General features: G+C 38.4%; 2 long non-coding RNA genes across 2 annotated transcripts in view; one reads left to right on the forward strand and one right to left on the reverse strand.

Annotated features, from left to right (window-relative positions):
- LOC107205228 overlaps window positions 1–14,316 on the reverse strand; it is a 57,387-nt gene that overhangs the window by 19,291 nt on the left and 23,780 nt on the right. The gene's annotated exons all lie outside the window — the stretch shown is intronic.
- LOC117244469 lies at window positions 670–12,127 on the forward strand. Its single transcript, XR_004497638.1, has 2 exons — window positions 670–957; window positions 11,974–12,127. It is a non-coding gene; the product is annotated as an uncharacterized LOC117244469 (long non-coding RNA).

Below are 14,316 nucleotides of genomic sequence, written 5' to 3' on the forward strand. Positions count from 1 at the left end.
CTTCAGTCTTCAAATGAACATTTCCAAACAGAAAAATAAAATGTATCTCACAAAAAAACATTGGAACTGTGCATTCCAGATTTAAAAGAAAATGAATACTTTTTGAGGCAAAATTGTTTAACAAATGCTGACAAATACTTCTAAATAATGTTGATTTACTTTAGAATTATTTAGGCATAAATTCAAAAGTCTGAAAAACATTATGCCAAGTACTTAAAATTCTTTAAGTTAAAAAACTTTGTGCCCCTGGGTATTAGCCACTCATAACTGCTCTTCTGCATAGGATTGAGAATGGAATCTTCCTGAAAATTAAAATATCTTTAAAACAAATATGTAAAACTTATTCTATTCCTGAATTTTCAGGGTTTATTCCATTTTCTTGTCAGTCCTCAGTTTTCATTTTGCCATGACAATGTTTCCTGTAAAATTTTAAAAAAAAAAAAAAAAAATAAAAAAAAATTGATAATTTTTTTTTGCAGTAGCAAAGATCTTTTGGTCATTTCTCTTTTTTAGCATTGTGCCTTCTTTACAGTAGCTCAGTAAAATGCGATGTCCCCAAACCCTCTTTAGCAGCTGGTTTGGAACAAAGCTCAGTCTCAAAAATTATTAAACATACCAAAAACCCCAGTATGTCCAAAAAATTTGAAGGATGGTCTTGTCTTTCATAGGAGATCCCAATGTGATATTTTTTAATTAATTATAATGTGTGCACATATGTGTATGGCTTTCCAACCAGCTTTCCTGAGAAGTGATGGAGACAATAACTCTGTGTTCAGGAAAGACCATTGTACTTCAAATTGCCCTAAGGTGTTGGTGAATTTAGTCCTTTCTTTTTTGAGTCTTTTGCTGAAGTTTATAAATTTTGCAGGAGATTCAAGTATTCCAGAAGTTTTCCAGAAAGTGCAGATGACCATGAAGACAGAAGAGTTTCTGTCCACCTGCTTATCAACACACACGGTAAAAAATAGGCCAGATTCCAAATTTGACTGTATCCCTCATTTCCTTAAAATAAAAAGGCTCTCCCACAGACTTTCATGTGGATCAGGTAGATGAAGACTGAATACACTGGATAAATTCGCTAGTTTTCAGTCTCAGCTCTGTCCTTGAATAAGCAGCATGTAGAGCCTCCCCCTCACTCTTGTATCTCCAGAGTGTCATTTTTTCATGGATGAGCAGACCTGGCAAGGGTGGAGGGACAACTTCCCCTCATGGAACTGCCATAATCCAGTACCAAGATACCAAGAGGAGGTGGGATCATATATACCTAACAGACACATGCCTCCTGGGAACTCTGTGATGTATTTACACAACCACCCAAAATATTTCCCAAACACTAGAATGGTGTAAGTAGATCAGTAACAAACATCAGAAGGAAGAATATTTTTGCAAAAGAGGTAGGTCAGTGAAGGAGATAGGGAAAAGACAGGTAAAAATAGAGCCAAGCAAAAGCCCCAGATAAAATAAAGTTATATTTTCAGATGACAATTAATTCTCATTATAAGAGACAAAAAAGGGAATCAGTCTGATGGCTCACAGGAGCTGGAAAAATGCATTTATTGTGATGATGTGGATTTCTCTGCTGAAGGGGAAACTCCAGTTAGAAGAGGTAAACTTCACCAACACACGTTGTCTCTTGCCACCAATACACATGTTGCCCTGGGGTTTTGGCTTGCAGGTGGGGGGAACTCCCTCATTATCTTTGTGCCACAAAGATAGTGTGCCATCTGCACACTCTCTTCTTAGGGGCTGCTGGATGTCAGCAATGCACAGAGCAGAATGAAGACAGGTGAAACTAAAGCCAGCGTAAAGCTCCCTTACTGTTCTAATGTTTTTTCCTGCTGTTCCTAGTGACTGCTTCATAGTGTTCTCTGCAAGTTTAGGCCCAGTGAAAGACAGGATTGCACTGACCTTGAATGCTAAGGCAGCTAGTATTTTAGGAGTTGGGTCAAGAAGGTGACCCAGACCCAGTTAAGGACACCAGAGTTCTGGAATGAATGCAGTAGTCAGGGGAGGCACCTCAGAATGACATTCACTCGAAGGTAGAATTTGCTTACAGCTATCAAATAGAGAAAGCTGATCCCTCTCTTGAAACAGAGCTCTTCATTCAGAGATACAGGAAATCATGACTGTCTCTTCCTATCACACCCTTTCTAGACAGCGGGCATGAGGGCTGTTTCAAAGAACTGGGCAGGAATTGCTCTCAAGAAAATGTATACCTTTATAGATGGACACAGTGCTTTTTGCAAGGGACAGTTTCAGGGTGGGAGCACTTAGTCAGGACTGGAAGACATCGACCAGGTCTAGGCCACAAAGCAAAGCAAGGCATGGGACTGCTATCTCTCTCTGCTTGTACAGACTTATCGTGTCCATGTAACAGGCTGCTTGACTCTTCATCACTTTTTGTCCAACAGTGGTATTATTAAAGCCCTTTATGGACTCTTTTCTTATGAAGTTCACTTATTTCTCACTAAAACTGCCTGAATAAATGGGGAAATTGTGATCCAACCCATCAGAGCAATGCCTATATATAGCATGAGACGAAGGATGTGGTCAGATGTGGTCTAATCTGCACAAAAGTTGAGCCAGGCTATGCTAATAGGCAAGCAGTGAGGGTGACTAGCAGTGTCATGCATGAGTATGCTCTGTGTGACATTATGAGCTCATATTAGTATTCTAGGTCTTCCTACATTTCCTTTCTCTCAGGACAATCTCAGTCATGAACAAAAGCAGAAGGAGGATAGCTTCCAACTGTGAAGTGGGAGTGCAGGATATTGTAAGGACGAAGAGTGGAAGGCTGGTCAGATTTAAGCATCTGCCCTGACGAAAGGGTGCCTGGGGTCCCTGTCCATCCCTCTGGGCTTACATATCTTACAGTGAACAGCCCTGGGTAGAATGCAGAACTGCACAACTAGCTCCCTGCCTGCCTGAGGAAAGAATTTGCCTTACATCTGCTGACAGATCTCCAACCGCTTGGCAGACTTTTAGGAAAGATAAATAGAGAGTCTGTCCCCATGTACATATGTATGAGCATGTGCATGTGTTGGAGGGGGCTGTCCCAACACCCACTCTTTCAAAGTGATACTGCTTAAGGATGCATTTTCTGAGGGTCTTAATATGAGTATGTTTGAAGCCCACTCACTAGGTTGACACTCCACCCTCCTTGAAAATGTTAACAAAATAATAACTGCTAGCTATATCCCAGCATTAGAGACCAAGCTGCTCTGGCTGGTGCAGTCTGCACATATGCAGAAAGAACCCTTTAAAAGTCAAACACAAAGTTTAGAAGTCAAACACAGATATTTACAGAAAACAAAAGTCTTCTAGGGTGAGAAGGTGAATGATTTTTAAAATTATTTTTAATTTTGCCCTCATTTTTATCTCTGATAATTTCCATGTCTTTTATTATATGTTTTTCTGGCTTGGCCTGATTCTTGCATGTTGGTGCTGAAACAGGATAACTTTAGGTCTAAAAGCCAGGAAAGAGGAAGATTACTTTCCTCACTGATCTGGTATAGAATCTGGAACTGATTTTTCAATTCTCTGCTCTATTTAATAAACACTTCATCCTTTCTGGAAGTGGTGTGGTTCAGGATTATTTGAAGACTGACCTTTGAATATGGATCCCCTTTTCCTCTGATTAATTCTGTTATGTCAATATTTATATTATACTCAAAAGAATGTCTTTATTTGTGTTTGGGAACTTATCCAAAATTTGATTGTCTGGGAGAAAATGGTCTGTTTTGTGCATGTAAAAGCTGTTTTAGGTCAGGCAGAAAAGAAGTAGGTCAAATTTTATATGCTCACATTTTGATCTAAGGTCTGGGAAAACAAAAATATGAAAGCATCACATGATAATGCTTATGCTTTGAGACTCTTTTTCTACTAGAGTTACTCTGAGGACACTCACACAAATCTGCATACGCAGATACTAGGGCAGTGGCTAATAAACAAGCTCAGTTATGTGAAATGGGGCACATCAAGTTCATTAACAGCTGTATGGTCCAGGTAGCCATTTAGTCTCATTCCCTGTTGTCTTGGAACTGCAGCACAGGTGAGGACAGTAAAAGGCAGAAAAATAAGTTTGTTGTACATTCAGCTGATATTGCATGAAGTTAATATCTGCACACAGAAAAATATTCTCCACTCATTATTATGTTAATCAGTCCTAGGTCAAGCAGTACATTTGCTGTTATTTTTTTTAAATGGTCTAATATAGTTTAAAATAAATTAGCTTAAAGCTTTAATCACAAATTATGTAGCTGAAGACTTTCAAATCCTTTTTACTTAATAAGTTACTGCTTCTGAAATATGATTGTGCATTTCTAGGTAAGTATTTTAAGAGCAATAGCAGTGGCAATAATGTCCTGGACCTTTAAGTGCCAGGTGTCTGTAAACTGGTTCTTCTCTGGGGAGCAAAAAAGAATGCAAAGAGAAGCATTAACTGCCTTGGCTGGCAGCCTAACCTGCAGTGCTTTTGCCTGTACTGTGGGAAAACTTACTGCAGTGTCACAGCCCTGCTACTATCAATTAGTGTCAATATGAACAAAGAACACCAGATATAAGGCCAATGTTCTGGAAATATAACAAGCAAAATGATGTTTTATAGCAAAGCTGAAATTCCACTTTGTATGTGAAAGAGGATCCAGGAAAGGGAAAACAAAAGCAGATTAGTCATACATCTAAATTTAGGGTTTTTTCCATACATGCTACTGTTTCAGATCAGTCATGGAAATTAATGAGTTCAGTGTTATGAGATGAAAAGAATCTCATAGTGACCTGATATGAACTCATGGAAGCCTGATAGGAGGATTTGGCAGGGAATGTAGGGAACCTTTTTATATCATCCAATGGCTCCTTTTAACAGCAACTACTATCATGTTGTCAGTTGAGCAAATAAAATTGGCCCACATCTCAGGCCTCCCCTTCAGTATGTTCTAATATCAGAGAGCTGGCTTGATTTTCTGACTCTGCTTGAAGGCTGCACATGACTCTTCCCAGAGGGAAAGGGGATCTGTTGACCAGGAGAATTGTTGCCTCAGACTTCATATGGACCTCTGTCTCAAAGGAGTGAAGGACAGCATGACAGGCACCGGCTCGCAGTGCAAGCAGCCTAGTCTTTGTGCTCAGTGCAGACAAAGTTTGGAAATAAGAACAGTTAACCTCTGGTTATTCACTTTTCTTTGTAATCTCTGCTCTGTGTCTCTCTGTGCTGTGCAGTTCTGTACTTGTACAGTAAAAGTGAACATAAAGGCCTATAGAAACCGAACCTCGTGGTATACAACTATTCTAATTTACATGTTTGACACTATTAAGTGCACCCCATGGTTGGAGGGACAACACTGATATGGCCTTACTGTCAGTGTGTACTTGCTAAGACCAGAACAGAGATTGCAAATTGGAGAAGTTTGGTTAATAGTCATAATCAATGATTTAGCATCTAAATTAATCAAAATGACTAAACAGCTGGAGCCCAGCTTAAAAACCAACCAAGACCTTTGCTCCACTCTCGCTCTGGTATACACTATATTTATTTATTTACATTTCTTTTGTTCACTTTTTTATGTAAAAATTACCTTGTAATGTGATTTCAGTAGGGTTTGGAAATAAATTTTTGCCCTAAGAACATATTGGTCAGGTGTCCAGTGTGTGTAAATCAGAATCAGCCTGTAATTAATCATAATTTTGTATGCCTGCTTAAAAAATAATAATGTCAAAAGTGTTTTTATTGTTTCCCTGTGCATTGTTCTAGATAATGCACAGTTTAAAGAACACACATGTGCTCTCCTCCTCTTATAAAAGGGGAGTGACTCCTTGCTAGTGGTAGAAATAATGCAATATTGTGCACAGTTGCCTGAGCCAACACTAAACAATCCATCTCAGACACTGGAAACAGTTCAGATTTGTAGAGACTTCTGACTGGGTTACATTAATGGTCCATAAAACTGCTGGGTCCTGAGCAAATTCCTTGGAGTCATCATCAGCATCTCCCCAGGACCACTGCAGGACCATCTCGGCAAACTTTGAGGCCCAGGGACTTCAGTCATTGCTGGGCAGCAAACACAGATCTTTTGAGAACCTAGAGCTTGAAATTAACTCCTAGGTGAAGTGTCTGAAAACAGGGCAGTCCCTGATGGACAGCTGAGCTGCATGATTGTGTAAACCTGAGGATCCTCTCCAGGCCATTGGTTTTGGTACCTCAATCCTGGAAAGCAATAAAAGAAACCTGGGATGACTCAATCAGAATTTCTTATGATTAAAACAGTTGCAATATGATTCCCTATACAATCATCACTCTCTTCAATTTGCTTGAATCTTTGGCAGAAAAGTTGCCAATGTGATTATGCAAGAGAAAGAGAAGTTCAGGAAAGTCACTCTCTAGTAAAACCTAGAGAGTTTTTTTATTTTCTTTTTCTTTTTCTTTTTTTACTTAGTTTACAGAAGTATTCTCCTAATCTGAGTACAGCCATTGGAGCTACCCATGAACCAGCAGCTTTTTCTTTCAGATATTTTGTTGTATAAATAAAATAGTTATAATAAATAGGAAAAGTTTTGGGTTTTTTTATTAAGGTGGCCATACCATCTTGAATAGAAATAAAGTATTTCAAGGAACAAAAAAAAAAGGCACTGACCTACTTAAACTTGGGTCCTCATGATTCTGGTACATAGTAAAACATTTTCATAACTTCATAGTATTTTTCAAGCATTGTTTGGTCTTCAATTCCCAGATATTAGCACTTGTGATGTAGATCAAAATTCTTGCTTACTTGTCTACCTTTGTCTCCAATCTATTTTTTTAAAAGAGGATCTGCACTTTTCAAGGTTTTATCAGTTTTCCTTGATATGGCATTAGGTTTCCCAAAGCAATAAGGCAATGTTCCATTCCAAATTGTCAAACTGTATCCCATGTCATTTAAACTTCTTTCTCATTTATGTTCTCTCCTTCAGAATTTGGAGGTCTGAATATCCTGTTTTAAATAATTCTGTTACCTGTCTCACACATGATACATGCAGCATGACTGGACAAGAAGAAGAAGATGAAGCCTTAGATTCAGCAGGTCAAACAACGCCAGAATGATCCTAGACAGAACTGATGTAATCGCACTAGAGAACACTTCAGAAAATCACTCAATCAGTGTCCCTGCCCAAGAAAGGATAGGTTCTGTCTATGGGACTCCTGACATCTTACTTAATTTATACTGAAAAACCTTCAAAGGAGATTTCATGATCATCCCACACAACTGATTTCAGTGTTTCACTATTTCATTGTTAGGAACCTCTTCTTGATGTCTTAAATTAAGTTCCCTTGCTGAAATGTAAAACCGTTGCATTTGGTTGTAAAAACCTGTGAAATTTGTGGTCTGGACACACAGACTTTAAAGTAACTCACCACAGATTTTAACACCTTTCCTAGAGTTAAACTTATTTACCACTTCCTGTCTTATCTAGATTATTTTACTGTGCTGTGACTTTGTTCTTGTTCTGATAGGGACAACATTTTTTTTTCCCATGTCATTTCTTCAAATAATTAACACTATTTTGAATTCTGGTCCTATCTTTAAAAATGTTTTCAATCCTTTGAAACTTAATCTTTTTTTCTATCATTCAGGATTATTCGTGAAAATATCAAGTGTCAGGGCAAAGATATACATCCCATAAGCTTCACTAAATACATCTGTAATGCTTGAACTTGAGGGAACAATCTGTGATAATTTGTAAATTGAGCCAATTTACTTCCCTCCACACTGAAACAAGAGGAAAAACAGTGATCAGGCTATGAATCAGGTGCAACTCAGCTTCTCATGTTCTCTTGGGGCACTGTGATCAGCTGCTATGCTAGATATGTAATAGTAGTGTCCAGCATAAGTCTTTCCACGGAAGGAACAAAATTTATGCTCTGGAATATTAAGTAGAGCTTTTCATACAGTGGCAAGGAAAATGAAGAAATCAATCATTAGAATATTAAATTAAAGAATGTGAAGGATATCACAAGGCTCCTTGAGTGAGCGTAAGAGGAAGATTTCCATATTAAATTTGGAGCAATTATGACTTCAGTCTGGGTTTGAAGTAAGAATAAATGCTGAATGTTGGGCAGAGATACTTTCACAGAGAACAGAAAAGAGAGCAATGACAGATACAAGGTTCAAGGAATGATCATCCAGTGAAGTGGTTTACCTGCATAAAATTATTTACTTTGTGAATAAAAAATAATTAATAATTAATAAGCAGCTATTTAATCCCTCTGTAACTTGATCCAGACCCACTGACACCACTGAAAAACTTAGATAACTTCATGGGATTTGGAGTAGATCCCTTAGAGTGTGTCATTGAAACATTACAGGATAAATTATTACCTGGTGTAGTTTTATTAAAGTAAATCAAATTTATCCTAGGAGCCTGTTATGTCAAATAAACATTCCATCTTTCCTTTACTAGTCCTTTCATTCATTCATTCATTCATTCATTCATTCATTTGAGATCTTAGTGTGCTGTAATAAGTATGCTTACTGGAAAAAGACAGGAAATGAGCACTGTGAACATTAGCTAACAAGAATTATGGTTTCAAAAATTATTTGCTCCAGCACATATTTTTAAATACTTCTCATAATTATGAAACTTAAAAAAAAAAAAAAAGCCACAAAAATCCCGCATACACCATCGGGGGACACTCCTCATATTCCATTAGATTTGTGGTTCCTATCTGATAAAAACAGCACTGAGCTGGAACAAACAATGCGTCAAGGATGATTATGCAACATGAGATGAAGAAATATTTCTCAACCCAGTGCCAGGAAAGCTACAGGCAATTCTGGAAGTCACATGCTTTCTGGTGGTATTTTTTTGCATTTTTGTTTTTGTGTCTTGTACAAAAAGATAGTGCTATTTCGGAAGTCAAGTTGCAGGAGGAAACAGCAGTAGAGAGGATCTTTTCTGTATTTGTGAATTCCGGTTGAACCACAATGAGCACATTCTTCCTTCTCTCTTTTGTGTGTATGTTTAGAGTTTTGTTCTTTTAGTAGTGAAAGTTTAATGGATAGAAAGGGATCAATGGGGGCATTGTTGAACTGGCCTCTGGTGACCATCAGAAAACGAATGAGGGCCAGCAGATGGACACTGCTCTAGCTAGCCATATCTGCAGTCTATGACAGCTATTTTCAGCTGAATTATTGTATACTGGATTCTATACGGTCATGTTTTGCTCATAGTGTTAGAAAGACTAAATGCCTGTGGGAGATTGAACACTATATTCTAAGAAAATAGCAGATAAATGTCTAGGGAAAGAACAAAACAAAGCAAAGCAAAACAAAACAAACCAGGGATTTTGCACAGTAGCATATAATATGTCTGAAAAGCAGTGATAAAATGATAAACAGAGCTATGAAAAATTTAAATACAAATCAAAACAGATTATTGTGATTTCTGTGTTTCAGCTGTCCCAAGTTAGCAAAAACATGTCTGGGTGAGGTAGACAGGGGCTGAACAAACCCAAAACCTCAGTGGAGATTTTGATCAGGCCACAGATGGGTTGGTTACACAAGGCTGGCAAACTATCACCCTAAGCAGTTTTGTCTAACCCCATAGTCTGGAGACAGTCCCAACTTCATCTGTATAAGCTGTTGCTATAATATGGAGCAAAACTACTAGAATTGCTTTTTAAACTGGAATCCTTTTATACCAGCATGCACACACTAATTTTTGTCTTGATAAATTCAAAATTTTGCATAAGTGTTACTAACTCCAGTCTGTGAAATGCTTAATTCAGTTGCCTCAAAATTCTGTTGTATGCATATTGTCTGAGACTTCAGTGTTTAGGTAGTCAGTGAGGGCTGGATGTGACAGAGGAATAATGACAGACAATCTTCTAAAAAGGACAGCCTGATGCAAGAGTAGCAATACAGAATTACAGAGTCATAAAATCACAGAATGGATCAGGTTGGAAGAGATCACTGTGGGTCATCTGGGCCAACCTCCCTGCTCAAGCAGGATCATCCCAGGGCACAAGGCACAGAGTTGTATCCAGACAGTTCTTGAATGTCTCCAGTGAGAGAGACACCACAGCTTCCCTGGGCAACCTGTTCCATTGCTTGGTCACCCACACAGTAAATAAGTTCTTCCTTCTGTTTACGTGGAACTTTCTGTGCTTCAGTTTCTGCCCATTGCCTCCTGTTCTACTGCCTGGCAGCTCTGAGCAGAGCCTGGTCCTTCTGACACTTCCCTGCAGATGCTGACAGACATTGATAAGGTCACCTCTCAGTCTCTTTTCAAGGCTGGACAGGCCCAGCTTCCTCAGTCTTTCTTCATAAGACAGATTCTCTAGTTCCTTAATCATCTTTCCTGTCCTCCCCTGCACCCTCCCCAGGGGCTCCATGTCTCTCTTGTGCTGAGGAGCTCAGAGCTGGACCCAGCACTGCAGGTGCAGCCTCACTGAAGCAGACTAGAGGGGCAGGGTCCCCTCCCTCAGCCCGCTGGCTGTGCTCTCCACAGTGCAGCCAGCCTTGGCTGCAATGCAACCATTGGCCTTCCTGGCCCCCAGGACTCACTGCTGGCTCATGGGCAGCTTGGTGTCCACCAGGACCACCAGGGCCTTCACATGGCTGCTAGCCAGCAGGTCAGCCCCAGCCTGTGCTGGTGTGTGGGGTTGTTCCCCTCCAGGTGCAGGAGCCTGCATTTGCCTCTCTTGGATTTAGGAAGGCTTTTCTCTGTTCATCTCTCCAAACTGCTGGGGCCCTTCTGAAGGGCTGCACAGCACTCTGGGCAATCAGCCACTCCTCTCAGCTTTGTCCCATCAGTGAACTAAAACACCATACATTCATGCTCTGGTAGCTGAATCCCACCCTAAGCACAGAACTCAAATCACAAAGGAAAGCTGCATTTAGGAATCTAGACATGAGGGATGGCACCTGGATGGCTAAATTTGGTTTGTCAGTCTTGATTTTTCATAGGCAGTAGTAAACAAATCTCAATTATTTACAAGTCCAGTTTAGAAACATTTTAAATGCCTGTATAACTATATTTTAGTATCTTCATTTGGGGGCTAAATCTTACCTAAAGGTTCGTATACTGCTAGTATTCGTCATTTTATATAACATATATTGCACCCTAGCCACCAAAATGACATATTCCTAAAGAAGTGGATAACTATTGTTGAAATCAGGGTTATAGTGAGTAAAAACTTAGGGGCAATACTTTAAACAAGCCTATTATCTATTTGTCTCAGGGGAACTACTTAGTTGCTATGAAATAGACACTAAATATTAGAAATCAGAGAGCTATTTCACATTTGCACCTTCACCCAGATTTATTTGCCAATTAGGTAAACAAGATTAATTAGTTGGAGGATTATGTTTTGTGTTGTGGAAGTGAAAAAAAAATGTTTAATCATGTGAATCACTGGTAGTATCTAACAAAAGCTTACTCATTCCTGTGGGTAAATCAGGTGATCAAGAGAAACAAAGACTGCTAAGGGACAGGCAGAGTCACAGCTTCCTGCCTCTTGAATCAGGAGGCTACTATGGGTACAGCAGGGTTTTGCTTCTTTATTTTCCATAATGTCACTTTCTCTTCTGAGAAAAGGAGAAGCAACCTTCCCTTCCCATATCCCCAGTAGAAAAGAAAAAAAAAAGAAAAGGAAAAAGAGATGTGGTTATGCACATCTTTCCTATTTTCCTTCTTTCTTTTCATTGTTCTATGTTCCATTCTATGGAATGATTTTGATGAAAACAAAAAACAATACTAAAACAATCCTTTTACTCTCTTCTATTGAACTCTAGACCAGATGACGTTCTGATTAATGAGGAAACTGATATGAAGATAAATATATATTTTCTCTTCTCACTTGAAATTTAAATATGCATAACCACAGCCTGGCACCAATCCCACAAACAACCTAAAATATATGATTCAGATATACTATGCATCTCTCTATTTTGAAAATTCTTCAAACAGCTTTTATATGTCATTTTTTTTCTTCCACAGCAGATGATCCAGTAGCTTGGAGAAGGCTGACAGCCATACAGAGTGAATTTCCTAACTTCACAGACATCTTAAAAACATCTGACAATGCCAAGAAAAAGAATAATTTAAAAAAATGACAGAAGGATGCATTAAACAATCTTGATTGATGAATAGATTAAGGTGGTGCTCTTTTATCTAAATCTGAGCGTATTTGTGTTCTGAGGACTTCAAGGCTATAAACACTGTCCCAAAAATCAGATGAAACAGGTCAGATTATTCTCTCAGTTATACTGTTATACAGGAACTCTGTATTGGATTCAGTACGGTTTTGAACCCAAATAGAATCTTCACCACAGAATATTAAAACCCTAGATTAATTGTTCTTAGCCTATTTTGAGTGCCTGTGCATATTAGCAAATATAATATGTACTTAATGTTATTTCTTTTTATATCCATTTCACTTGTACTGTTTGATGCTTGGTATAATAAGTTAATTTCAGCAATGAGAATTGCTCCCTAACAGGAATAAGCATCTAGAAAACCTTCAAAAATTATGTCTGCCTTTCTTGAGCCTTTTGGGGCTTTTGCCAGCAATGAACAAACATTCTGGGAAGAAAAAAGAACAGGGATGGAATATAACTTAAATATGTGCTATATATTTGCTGCTGTTCTGAGCTTTCACATAAAAGGTGATTGAGATCAATCACGTGTTTAAAAGGCACTGTGGTAGAGTTCTGGGAGCCCAGCCACACTGTACTCAGAGCACAGGATTGTGTGTCAAAATCAAATGTGGTAACAGTGTTAACAAGTCAATGACTTTTTTTTCCTCCTGTTTCACCTTATACGCAGATCATCTGAAAGAGTCTAAATACATACTATGGTGTATTACCCCATTTCTTCAGGAAAATCTATTGAGAGGAGCCAGCAGATAATAAACAAAACCATTGTTGCTATGCATGTGCTGACATGGACTGCAGCTGAGTCCTGGTCTAGTGGTTTTTTCATATGCTTGAGGGAAAAATCTTGTTTTCCATTCTCAATAATTCAGGTTAACAGAAGTAAGAAATCGTCATTTCACAGAGAGGAAACAAAGTAACTGCTGAAGAAAATTTTCACTGCAGTCAGTTAAGTCCAGACAACATACATGAAATAAAAGTCCTCACAACAAGTCATCTTCCAATCAGAAAAAAACAATGTGCTTCCACAGAGTACATCCTGCCAAGTGACATTAAGCACGACCTGATATCCGCTTCAAAGATAAATATGTGAATTTGTCGCTTATGTTGTTAATACAGGCAATGAAATCATAGAATCAGAGGATATGCTGCGTGGGAAGCATATCTGGAATATCAGAGCTGGAAGGGACCCACCAGGATCATCTAGTCCAACTCCTGGCCATGTGCAGGAGCCCCAAGAGTCACCCCATGTGCTTTCCCCTGTACTTCCCCTGTAGAAATTGCAGGATATGCCAGGTAGAAGGTATATATGATTTAGTCTACTCCATCTCTTCCTGTGCATTAGCTTTCAATATATCTCAGATGGACAGTATTCTAGACTTGCAACAGATTAATTAATGTAATTCTCCTGTACTGCTTCTATTTAGTGTGCAATATACACCAGTGTTCCCTCTTCTGGACCCAAATATGGTATGTCCTCAAGTTACCCTGACCAAAAGCAGCACACCCAGGATGAACAAAAATCAAATGAAAGTTAATAAACATAATGGTTTAATCACTATAATTTCCTGAATTCTATGGGTGGCCTATATTTTCTCAAAGGTCATTCAGATTTGAGGTTTCAGAGTGAATACTTTTCAGTGCCTTCATACTGGAATTTAGTGGAATTTCCAATCTAGTTTTACATTCCTAGGTGTATGAAGAGAGTTCATCACCTGAAAAACTAGTGGTCTGGAAAGGGTTTTAATCATTATTTGAATACTGTCCTTGCCTTGATCTCACAGCAGGGAAGAACAGCAAAACTTTTCATTGATTTTCCATTGTATGTTTGAAATTGTACTCTAAAGCTTACTTTTATTTGTTCACAATTCTAAATGCATTGGTGAAATTTTTTATATTATCAGTGAGCTGATGTTTCTGACTTTTAGTGAATTTTAAGTTCTAATTGTCATCCTCAAGTGATTAATATTTTATGTGAAAAAATAAAACTCCAGTATGATTTAGATATTTTTTTTAACTTGCCAATGTATCAAAACCAGAGACATTGAAAGCCTTCATTTCTACCTCCTCTATTGATCACCCTGAAACAGTTAAAATGGAATTCAGATTTCTCCCTAAGGAAGTACAAATGCACTAAAAATCTCTTACTCCAGCTAATAGTTTGCTATGCCAGAGTAAAATCAGAAAA

The sequence above is a fragment of the Parus major genome, chromosome 1A, assembly GCF_001522545.3.
Source record: "Parus major isolate Abel chromosome 1A, Parus_major1.1, whole genome shotgun sequence".
Taxonomy (NCBI): Eukaryota; Metazoa; Chordata; class Aves; order Passeriformes; family Paridae; genus Parus; species Parus major.